This window comes from Sorex araneus, chromosome 5 (assembly GCF_027595985.1).
Source record: "Sorex araneus isolate mSorAra2 chromosome 5, mSorAra2.pri, whole genome shotgun sequence".
Classification (NCBI taxonomy): domain Eukaryota; kingdom Metazoa; phylum Chordata; class Mammalia; order Eulipotyphla; family Soricidae; genus Sorex; species Sorex araneus.
The window spans coordinates 7,362,897-7,373,326 of record NC_073306.1 but is presented as its reverse complement, the minus strand read 5'-3'; the positions used below and the strand labels follow the sequence as shown (position 1 = coordinate 7,373,326).

The following is a 10,430-nucleotide window of genomic DNA, read 5'->3' as shown; positions in this document are numbered from 1 at the left end:
TATCCTCACTTCTCAGCTCTTGCTTTATTCTTTAATATCCCCAAATGCTTTTTATTTACAATGACACTTTTAATATGGTTGTATTACATTATTGAGTCCCCTGATAGTCAAACTATGTGGGGTTTTTTTTTTCTCCCCGTGCAGTTACCAGACTTTTGTTGATTCAGCTGCTGACTTCCTCCCTTCCCTCACCCATGCCTCGCTTGGCATTTCAGTACCAAGTCCTATATTATTCTCACATTTTGCTTTCTCTGCTCTGTTCCTGCTTCCGAGCTACAGTGTTTGTCAGAGTCATCAAATCTGGCACAGTAGCCATTTGTGCTGTCCAACCACAACTTGGCTGCAGATACTTGTTTGGCAACCTTGTTGTTCATCCCTCATTGGATTTCTGGCTCCTTCATTCTCAAAGGCAGATCCAAGCTCTAGCCCTCGGTGTCATCTCCACCTCTCCTTACAGCAGACAACTTTCTCTTTTCAGATAGATGTCAAAGAGATATCTCTGATTTTCTCTCTAATGTAACACTGCTTTTTAGGGAAATGCATTAACTCAGACAACTTTACTAAAACCTAGTTTTCTGAAGTCAATGAAATGTGCATTTACATCCAAATCTAAAATATGGCAGAAGAGAAGATTTAGAACAATGGATGCTAGAGCAATGTGAGACAATTATGTTTGGGGCACAAGAATTAGGTACAGAAAAATTCCTCATAAAAAATATGAAGCAAATGAGTTCAGTACTATGATTTCTCACATCAGTGCCTTGAGAGAATTTACAACCTATCATTCAGAGGGGAGAAATTCAGGTAGAATCCAGCCAAGTCCCTGAGTTGAAAATATGAGTAATGAGTTCAAGAAAAACATAATGAGGCTGAGAAATTGTACAACAGATTGAGCGTTTGCCTTGCATACGGCCAACCTGGGTTCGACCCTTGGCATCCCATATGGTTCCTAAGCACTATCAGAAGTGGTTCTTGAGTGCAGAGCCAAAAATAACCCCTGAGCATAACCTGGTGTGACCCAAAAATTATTTTAAAAAACTCATACATTTGTATATATATATGTATATATATATATATATATATATATATTACTTTGGCATTTGTAGAATGTACCCCCACCCACTTCAAGTACTCAGTTGTCTAGTGACAAGTAAAGAAATACTGAACTGCATGTAAAGGAACAACTTGAAGCTGGATAGAAAATACACAGCCTTTTATTTCGCTATGAGGTCCTGTGGAAAGATGTGAATATTTCTCATTCTACTAACTTAATGGAAAAATACATTTATAAGGCACTGGGTTGAGTAGTTAGAAAAGTTTTTCTTAATTCATGGCAGTAATAAACCCTATTTCCAGTACTGCTCATGATTAAAGTGCCAAAATATAGAAGCATGACCCAAAAGTATCAAACTATTTACAAATAACCAAACCAGACTCTACTAATGCTCAAGATTGTTAGGAACACAAAATCATCCAGCACCCCAAAACACTTAGCAATGTAGAGCATTTCATCAAGTATTATCAAGTATGCAGAATGGCAGGAAAACATGATTCATAATGAAAATAAGCAATAAGTTGAAATGTTTCCAGAATTGATACCAATGTTATAATTACTAAGTATAGGCATTACAACAGTAATATAGCTGTGTTCCATATGTTAAAAATAAAAACAGAAAAGATATTTTAAGATATTAAAAACAAGAATGCCAAAATAAATGAAAAGCATATCCATGTATAACTGGGACAACTTCAAGCAACCAAATAGTCTTTCCACTGGAGGAAGTCTATAGATCTAAGCTCAAAATAACAATAACTATGAAGGAGACTAAATCAGATCATATCAATATGAATTTTCTTATAGCTTGCAATAAAGTAAGCATTTTTAGATTAGCATCAGGGGAAACAAGACATATTTAATATCACTGTCACTGTCACTGTCATCCCGTTGCTCATCGATTTGTTTGAGCAGGCACCAGTAATGTCTCTCATTGAGATACTTGTTGTTATTGTTTCTGGCATATCGAATACGCCACGGGTAGCTTGCCAGGCTCTGCCATGCGAGTGTGATACTCTCTGTAGCTTGCCGGGCTCTCCGAGAGGGGCGGAGTAATCGAACATGGGTCGGCCGCTCAAGCCCATATTTAATATAAAACAAACAAATGGAATAGGATTTCTCCTTTGAGGAGGGAACCATTTAAGTATGGAAGAAACTCTTTCTTTAGAGATTCCATTTCAACATGGAAGACAATTTCTCTTTTCAGCAGGGGAAATGGAGTCACAAACAGCAGAAGTCAAGCTTATGTTGGAATCATTTTTCAGGGATAAATCCTGGCAGTTTTGGGGGGACTAAGTGGTGACAGGGATTGAAACAGTCTCAGGTACTCACAAAGAAATTATGATATAATTATTTTCTTAACCCTTGTACTGTCTCCCTGGCACCAAAGTTATTTCCTTGAAAATAATGCAAAAGGGAAGAGAGTATAATATCATGGAAGCCATGGAAATAAAATTTTGTCAATCTGGTATTCTATACCCAATAAAATATATTTTAAAAGTGAAACAAAATTACTTTCATACATATAAAAGCTGAACGTATTCATTAACAGAAAACTCACACTACAAGAAATAGAGAAAGTTCCTCAGGCAAATAATTATGTAAGGGCTGAAAAGATAATAAAGCAATTATCACAGGTAAGATACATGCCTTGCACCACATATGGTCCTCAGAGAACCACCAAATGTGGCCTTTGTCCACATCTGGGTGGACCCCCAAAACAAAAACTCATGTAAAATGACAATCTGGATTTACAGAAATAACTGAAGAGCACAATAAATGGTAATTATACTGGTAAATATCTGACCATTTTCTTAGTACTTTTAAAATATATGAATTGTTGAAACAAATATATTACTGTGTTATGTTTTATTATGTGTCTATAATTAAAATATGTGTTAAGAATAGCCATAAAGGAAGCTGAAAAGATAGTACAGAGGTTAGGGAACATATTTTGCATTCTTTCATGTTATTGATCCCATCTCAGTGCCCAGCACCATAAGGTACTCAGTGCCATCAGTGGTCATGCCTTGAGAGTTTTCAAGTTTTGCTGGCATGACCCTGCTAGTCCCTGGCACTATAGGGTCACATTCTTAGACCATTCATAGCCCAGAACCACTGGTGTCCATGAGAGGTGGTTCCCAAGCCCCCTGGCCCTCCTCCCCCAAAAGTGCAGTAAGGGCAGATGGAGAGAAACAAAATACATTACTCTTTGGTTCTCACACTAATACGAATAATGTAATGCCATTCGGAACAGTACTACAATAAGAATGTATACTACTGGTGAAGAGATAAGTAATGGAATATTGTATGACTGAAACCCTATCATGTATGACTTTGTAGCTGTGTATTTCACAGTGATTCTACATAAAAATAAATTAAAGGAAGTAATATATTTTTTGAACTGCAATGCAATCTTTTAGAATTTAAAAAGGAAAGCTACAATCAGAAAGATAATAAAGTATTTATAAAATACTTTGTATTATAAAATATATAAGTGGGAAGGAGACAACATATGAGGTGATTTAAGGTAATATCATGACGGTAAATGATCATTTAAAAGTTATTTTGAATGTAAATGGTATACTTGTTCCAGCTTGAAGGCATATATTGTTATAACATGTTTGAAAAGAGCCTCAGATTCAGTAATTATCTGTAATTAAACAAATTAAAATGAAAATATGCACTGTTATCCGTTGTTCATCGATTTGCTTGAACGGGCACCAGTAGCGTCTCCATTGTGAGACTTGTTGTTACTGGTCTTGGCATATCAAATACGCCACGGGTAGCTTGCCAGGCTCTGCTGTGTGGGCAGGATACTCTCAGTAGCTTTACTGGGCTCTCATTGTAGGTTATTCTTTGCGCAGTGGCAGTATCGTAGCCAATGAGGTTTATCCAAGGCGCGATTATTGCTAATTGAAAATTAAAATATACTACAAATAAAACTCCAGGCTTTGGAGATTTTGGTTGTATATTATAGAAAATATTTGAAGAAAAAGTAATGCAAACTTTTCCTGGAAAATTGACGAGGAGAAAATGCTTGCAAAATAATTGAGTAGCATAATTGGTTATTATTGCCATATATATCAGAAATTTATGAAGTATACCTAGCATGATTAGGAAAGTCTTAGATTTTCTTTCTGTAATAGCCCATTTATTTTACATTTATTTAAATTAGCAATACAATGATGCAGGATCAAGTAGTGTTTAATATCTTGTTGTACACAACTGATACAAATAATACACTGTATCATAATAAAAATATTCCATACAAGAAATACTAATCTCTAAAGTAAAAATACTGAAGTGAATTATAAACCTGAATGTCACCTCTGAATCCTTGAGGTGTCTATAAAGTAATTCTAATTTTTAAAAATTTATTTATCATTCACCGAGATGCCTTTTAAAGGTTATTGTAAAAATGAAGTGATTTTTCTTGATAGAAATTTTGTATATCATCTCTTTAATGCAAGTTACTCCAATTACCATTTAGCTAATGAACCCTTCAAATTTCATTTGCATAATTGGTGCCAATTTTGACAAGAGGAATTTATCCTGCTGTGATAAAAGCATCATCGGACTCACCAATCGAGTTATGATTATTTACTTTGAAATCAGCATGGACACACTATACACAGACAAGCAGAAATACTGGCTTGTCATTCCAGTTTCTAATGCTTAGTTCCTTTCTGACATCAGGACCTGAGAATCAAAACATGACTGACAATATACTCAATTGTAATCTTATAACTAATAATGAAGCTTATATTTGAATAACATCTTCAGATGAACAGTTGAAGTTTTCTAAATCAACCGCCCTCTGTTTTGGAATCTGAAAATATTTTAACATGGGCTGGAATGATAGCACAGCGGGTAAGGCGTTTGCCTTGCACACAGCCGACCCAGGTTCGATTTCTTTGCCCCTCTCGGAGAGCCGGGCAAGCTACTCAGAGTAGCTTGCCCGCACAGTAGAGCCTGGCAAGCTACCCATGGCGTATTCGATATGCCAAAAACAGTAACAAGTCTCATGATGGAGACATTACTGGTGCCGACTTGAGCAAATCGACGAGCAAAGGGATGACAGTGACAGTGACAGCTATTTCTTACTGGTACCTCTCAAATCACCTCAATGTCTCCAACTATATCCCCATTGTGTCTCTAACTTTTCCCCTATTCTTCAGGGCCAATTATTAAGTTGCCTATTTGATATCTTGATCTGGGTGTCTTATATGATACAAGTTTCTGTGCTAAACACTGTACACACATGAGCTCATCCTAAGAAGTCTTGTACAGGAGATGTTATTTTCTTTATTTAGAGAAATCCAAAATCACAAGTAAATTTCCCAGGTCCCATATGTAGTCAGGAAAGATATGAGAATCAAATTAATTTCACACCTTATATAGCATCCAAATTCATGTTACATATTGGAAATAATTTGATACTTAAAATTGAACTCTTAGACTGAGAGTATTGTTTGAGGTCCAAATATTACAACTTCAAATTCTCTTTTTTATTGCTAAATAAGTAATTTTAATCTAACATATGTCAGATTTCCGTCTACGTTCTTCTAAGCCAATAGTGCAGAACCAATCCAACCAATTTTCAAAACCGGGTATTTTCCCCCAGTATAGTGTATAGTGTCACCATATTTCTTTGGATGATTTTAGTTGAACAAGTTAATATACAAAACAAATATAAAACTGATTATTGTAACTGATTTGAGATGTACTTAAAAATTAGTACAGACCCCTAATCAGAATAACTACAGAGGTATTTAAACTTGCTCTAGGCCAACTATAATGATTTACTTTGAAATCAGCATGGACACACTATGCACAGACAAGCAGAAATACTGGCTTGTCATTCCAGTTTCTAATGCTTAGTTCCTTTCTGACATCAGGACCTGAGAATCCTGATGTCATTATAATATAGAATCATATTATATTCTAATATGATTTTTCTTGTGCTTTTCCTACTTGATTATAATATTCTAAAAACCCACTGACTTTATTATGATGAGCAATAAAAGTATACAGCCATGCTAATATTTCTTGTTTCTTAACTAATGATGTGATACTGAATTTCCTCCTCCTAGTATTGTATAAATTACATGTTATATGACAAAACCCAGTAAATAACATGTTTCTTGAATGACACAATAAGAGTTTTATCATTTTTTTTAAATCTATGTAGGTAAATTATTCTATGAATATTTGTTTCTTCTTGAAAGTTGATACAGTTATAAATTAGAGTAATGTATAAAATAAAGAAAAATAAAGCATGAAAACCTGTAAGTCTGTAACTTTGTCTCCTGGTGATTCACTAATAAAAAAAAAAAGAAAAATACGTTCAAAAAGGAATTAATATCTCCCTTAAAATCAGAGCTCTGATAGTCAGAGGAGTTTGGGGAATTTAACATTTATTAAGTACTGATGTGCTGAGAAGGATGTGCTAAAAGCTTAATATGGTTTATTACAATTATCCCAGAAGATTTACTAAATGCCTACTGGGTTCTACACATTGTGTTCCAGGCATACTGCTAATTAAGAAGTCTGGACTGTATTGTCTGTGTTCCCCACTTGCAGAGAAACCAAACATTGGAACTTGAACTAACTTGCCTATTTGCCTATTTAGATTTAAGTAATTTGTACAGCCTGTGCCAGTTAAACTTGAACTAGGATTTATTTGACTTGGAAATTCTCAAACGCTAAATAATTCTAACTTCTACATTTATACACATTTTCCTTATGATACAATAAAATCATGGTAATAATATGGTTTTTAAAAGATTTAAAAAATGCATTAGATTCTAATATGATGAATAATTAATTTTACAACCACTGGCAAGTCCAGATTTGTGGTCTACAGTTTTTAATTTATGTAATGCTTAATAAAAATCTTCATTAATCTGACTTACAATGTTGATTACATGAAATAACATATGCAAGACATATGCAAGACATATGATATCTTATATTCAGATAAAAATGGTACTTGTGTATTTTAGAAAATGAGCATTTCATTTACTATGAATTCTAAGTATATAACATAATGTAAATTTTGTGATAAATCCTTGATAAATGTTTATAGATTGCATAAATGAGTGAGTGTCAAGGGAATAAAATACTATATAACAACCACAACAGTTTTCTTCTTTAAAATTTTAGTATATGCCTCAGCATTGTCTATATTCTATATGTTTGCTTCTGAGTTGGGTATATTAAAAAAGCTTCACCATAGATTTTTGAAAGTATGTCATACTAGAGCCCATAGCAAAAAGGAAGTAGAAATCACATCTAAAGTAGGACAAAAGAAACAATTCATTAATCCAGCATGTATAAACTCTGCTAGTGGATCAGATATAGTCGAGAGATTTGAATGAGTCTGATACATATTTATATAAACATGTATTTACATATCTAAATACACATATATACACAAACATATATAGCCATAGAAAATACTACTATAACAAAAGTATCCAAGTCCTCTCCAAACTAAGATTTAAAGAAATTCCAAACAAAAATCAATATTTAAATTTCTCTATAGATAACAAAAGATTGAGAAGAGTTGAATTAATTTTGAAATAGAAGTTGGGTAATTGATGCTTCTCAGCTTCAATATCTACTATAAAATTATAATAATCTTGGCACTGTGTCATTAGTAAAAGAATACATAACTAGATCAAAAGAAAATAAGAGAGAGCTGAGAAGCAAAGACCTCCTTAAATATTATCTATTGATTTTTGACAAAGGAACAAGGGTAATGAATATTATGGAACAGAAAGGGTTATTTCCACAAATGATTTTGGAAACACATGCAGAATTTTAAGTCTAGACATAGACTTAAACTCTTACAAAAGTTAATTCAAAAATAGATAAAAGATCTATATCTAAACTGTAAAATTATAATGCTGGTAGGAAGAATATATGAATATACAAACAAACCTAATGGAACTGAATAGTGCAATGTCTTTATAATTCTAACATGTAAGGAAAGAAATTACTGACTGATAAGCTAGATTTCTTTAAACTTTGGAACTTCATGCTGTGAAAAATAATGTGAAGAACAAGGGAAAACAAGCTACAGACAAGGAGAAAATATTTGTAAATGAAATATCTGTAAAGGATTATTATCCAAAATATACAAAGAACTCTAAAAATAAAAAATAAGAAAATAGGGGCCCAAGCGATAATGCTGCAGATAGGGCATTTGTCTTGCATGTGGCTGACTGGAGTTCTGTCCCAGAATCTCCTATGGGCCTCAGGGAATATCGAGGAGTAATTCCTGGGCATTGCAGACTGTGGTTAAAAATAAATAAATAAATAAATAAATGAATAAATAAATAAATAAATAAGCAAAACCCACCACTAGCAACAAAAACCCAATAAAAATAAATAAAATTTGAAAAATAAGAAATCAAAATCATTAAAAAGTAGACTCTCAACACATTGTGTAACTGAGAATTAATCCTGAAAGCTTTGTAACTTTCCACATGGTGATTCAATTAAAAAAAAAAACAACAGTTGCCTCAACAAAGAAGAACAACAGTAAATAAGCATTTGGATGATATTTTGCATGATTTACCAGCAGATTATGGAAATTAAAGTAACAATTAGATGAAAGGCAAGAAGCTCAATTTTACCTGCAGCCTCCAGTGGGAAAGTGGCACTACTGAAATGTTTATTTTGGCTCAGTGATGCTGATTCTGGTCTTTTGTCCCCCTCAGGTGTAAAAAATGTTTTATTTACTTCTTCTTGAGTTTTTAGGTCACATCTGACAATGATCAGGGGTTCCACCTGGTTCTACACTCAGAATTACTCTTGGTGGCCCTAAGGAGACCATATGGGATATTGAAGATCAACACTGAGTTAACTACATGCAAGGCAAGCATCCTACTCAACTGCCCACTGTATTATCTCTCTGGTGCAATTACTTGTCTTAAGCTACCAAATTTTTGGTATTCTGTTTCAGCAGGCACAGCAAATACAGGGCCATGGCATATATAACTTAATCTAAACAATATTTGTATTTGTTCACATAATTGAAAAGTTCCAAGACAAATGAATTACAATTGCTATCCATACTTGCTTCAAATAATGTCGAAACTGTATTATTACTTCAGAGTTTCCACAATGTAGAGGCAAGTTAATTGTCAGGCTGGAGAGATAGTACAGCAGGAATGGTGATTGCCTGCATGTTGTTGACCCCCTATTTGATCCCTGGAACCCTAAATTTTTTCCTGAGCTGGAGCAGGAGTGACCCCTGAGTGGAGAGCCGGGAGTGAGTCCTAAGCATTGCTGGGTGTGGCCCAAACACAAACTAAAAACAAAATGATTGACAATAGCCACAGTCACTGTCTCAACTCCATTCTCTCATGAAACATAGGAAAAAGAGTAATTCTTCCCAAACCTTTAGATAATTCTATATCGGTAGTGCCTGAATAGAACATATCTGAAACCAGTCTATGTTGATAGATACATGATACTGTATTTTTGCAGGCTGCTCCTTTGGGGAGACATTATTTATTCAACCAAAATAATGGATTTAAAGAAGAGTGATTTCTTAAATGTTTTTAAATGCTACCATGGAGAAGATATCTGAGTGGGAATAAAAAATGTTATATTTCATTCAATCCTTGTGATAAATAGAAATGAAATTATTGGTTTGTATTTCAAGGAATTTAGAATCTCATATAGGGTGCATAACACACTTTCATTCATATATACTTCATATTGTCAGGAACTGCCTTATGGACTTTCTTAGCCTATCAACATGCTATTCTATATAGTGGAACATTTGAGGATTACTATATATGTTTTAAAAAATATTGGTCATGTGCATCATGCTTTCTTGTTTAAATCACGGGACTACCACTTTTTAGTTCTATAGTTTTTGGAATATTAGTCTATATGAGATCTAGCATCCTTGCTTTTACAATTGAAATATCACCTGTAACATAAGATTGTTCTATATCAGAATTTAAACAGCTACTACATTTAACAAAATATTCATCATTGCCCCATAAATTTTATCTATTATTATCTCTCAACAGATTGCCCTAGTTTCTCCTTTGCCACACAACACCTTACCATTAAAGGAATAATTTAAGTCTACTTGTTTTAGAAGACTTGTCTCATATTTTCCTTATATTTAATATATCCATCCATGGTAACATCTTACCTTGGTCTTAAATTATCTCTCCACATAATATTTTTCTTTTTTTTTTCTTTTTGGTTTTGGGGTCACACCCAGCAGCACACAGGGCTTACTCCTTTCTCTACCTCAAGAATCACTCCTGGTGACTTTCAGAGACAAATGGGGTACAGGGAATTAAACAAGGTTGGCTTTATGCATGGCAAATACTCATTCTGC

At 33.9% G+C, this 10,430-nt stretch overlaps 1 non-coding gene across 1 annotated transcript; it reads left to right on the top strand.

The window, feature by feature from the left end:
* The first annotated feature begins 3,909 nt into the window (after window positions 1-3,909).
* On the top strand, window positions 3,910-4,050 carry LOC129405193 (U4 spliceosomal RNA). The gene has a single exon (XR_008630380.1). It is a non-coding gene; the product is annotated as a U4 spliceosomal RNA (small nuclear RNA).
* The last annotated feature ends 6,380 nt before the right edge of the window (window positions 4,051-10,430 follow it).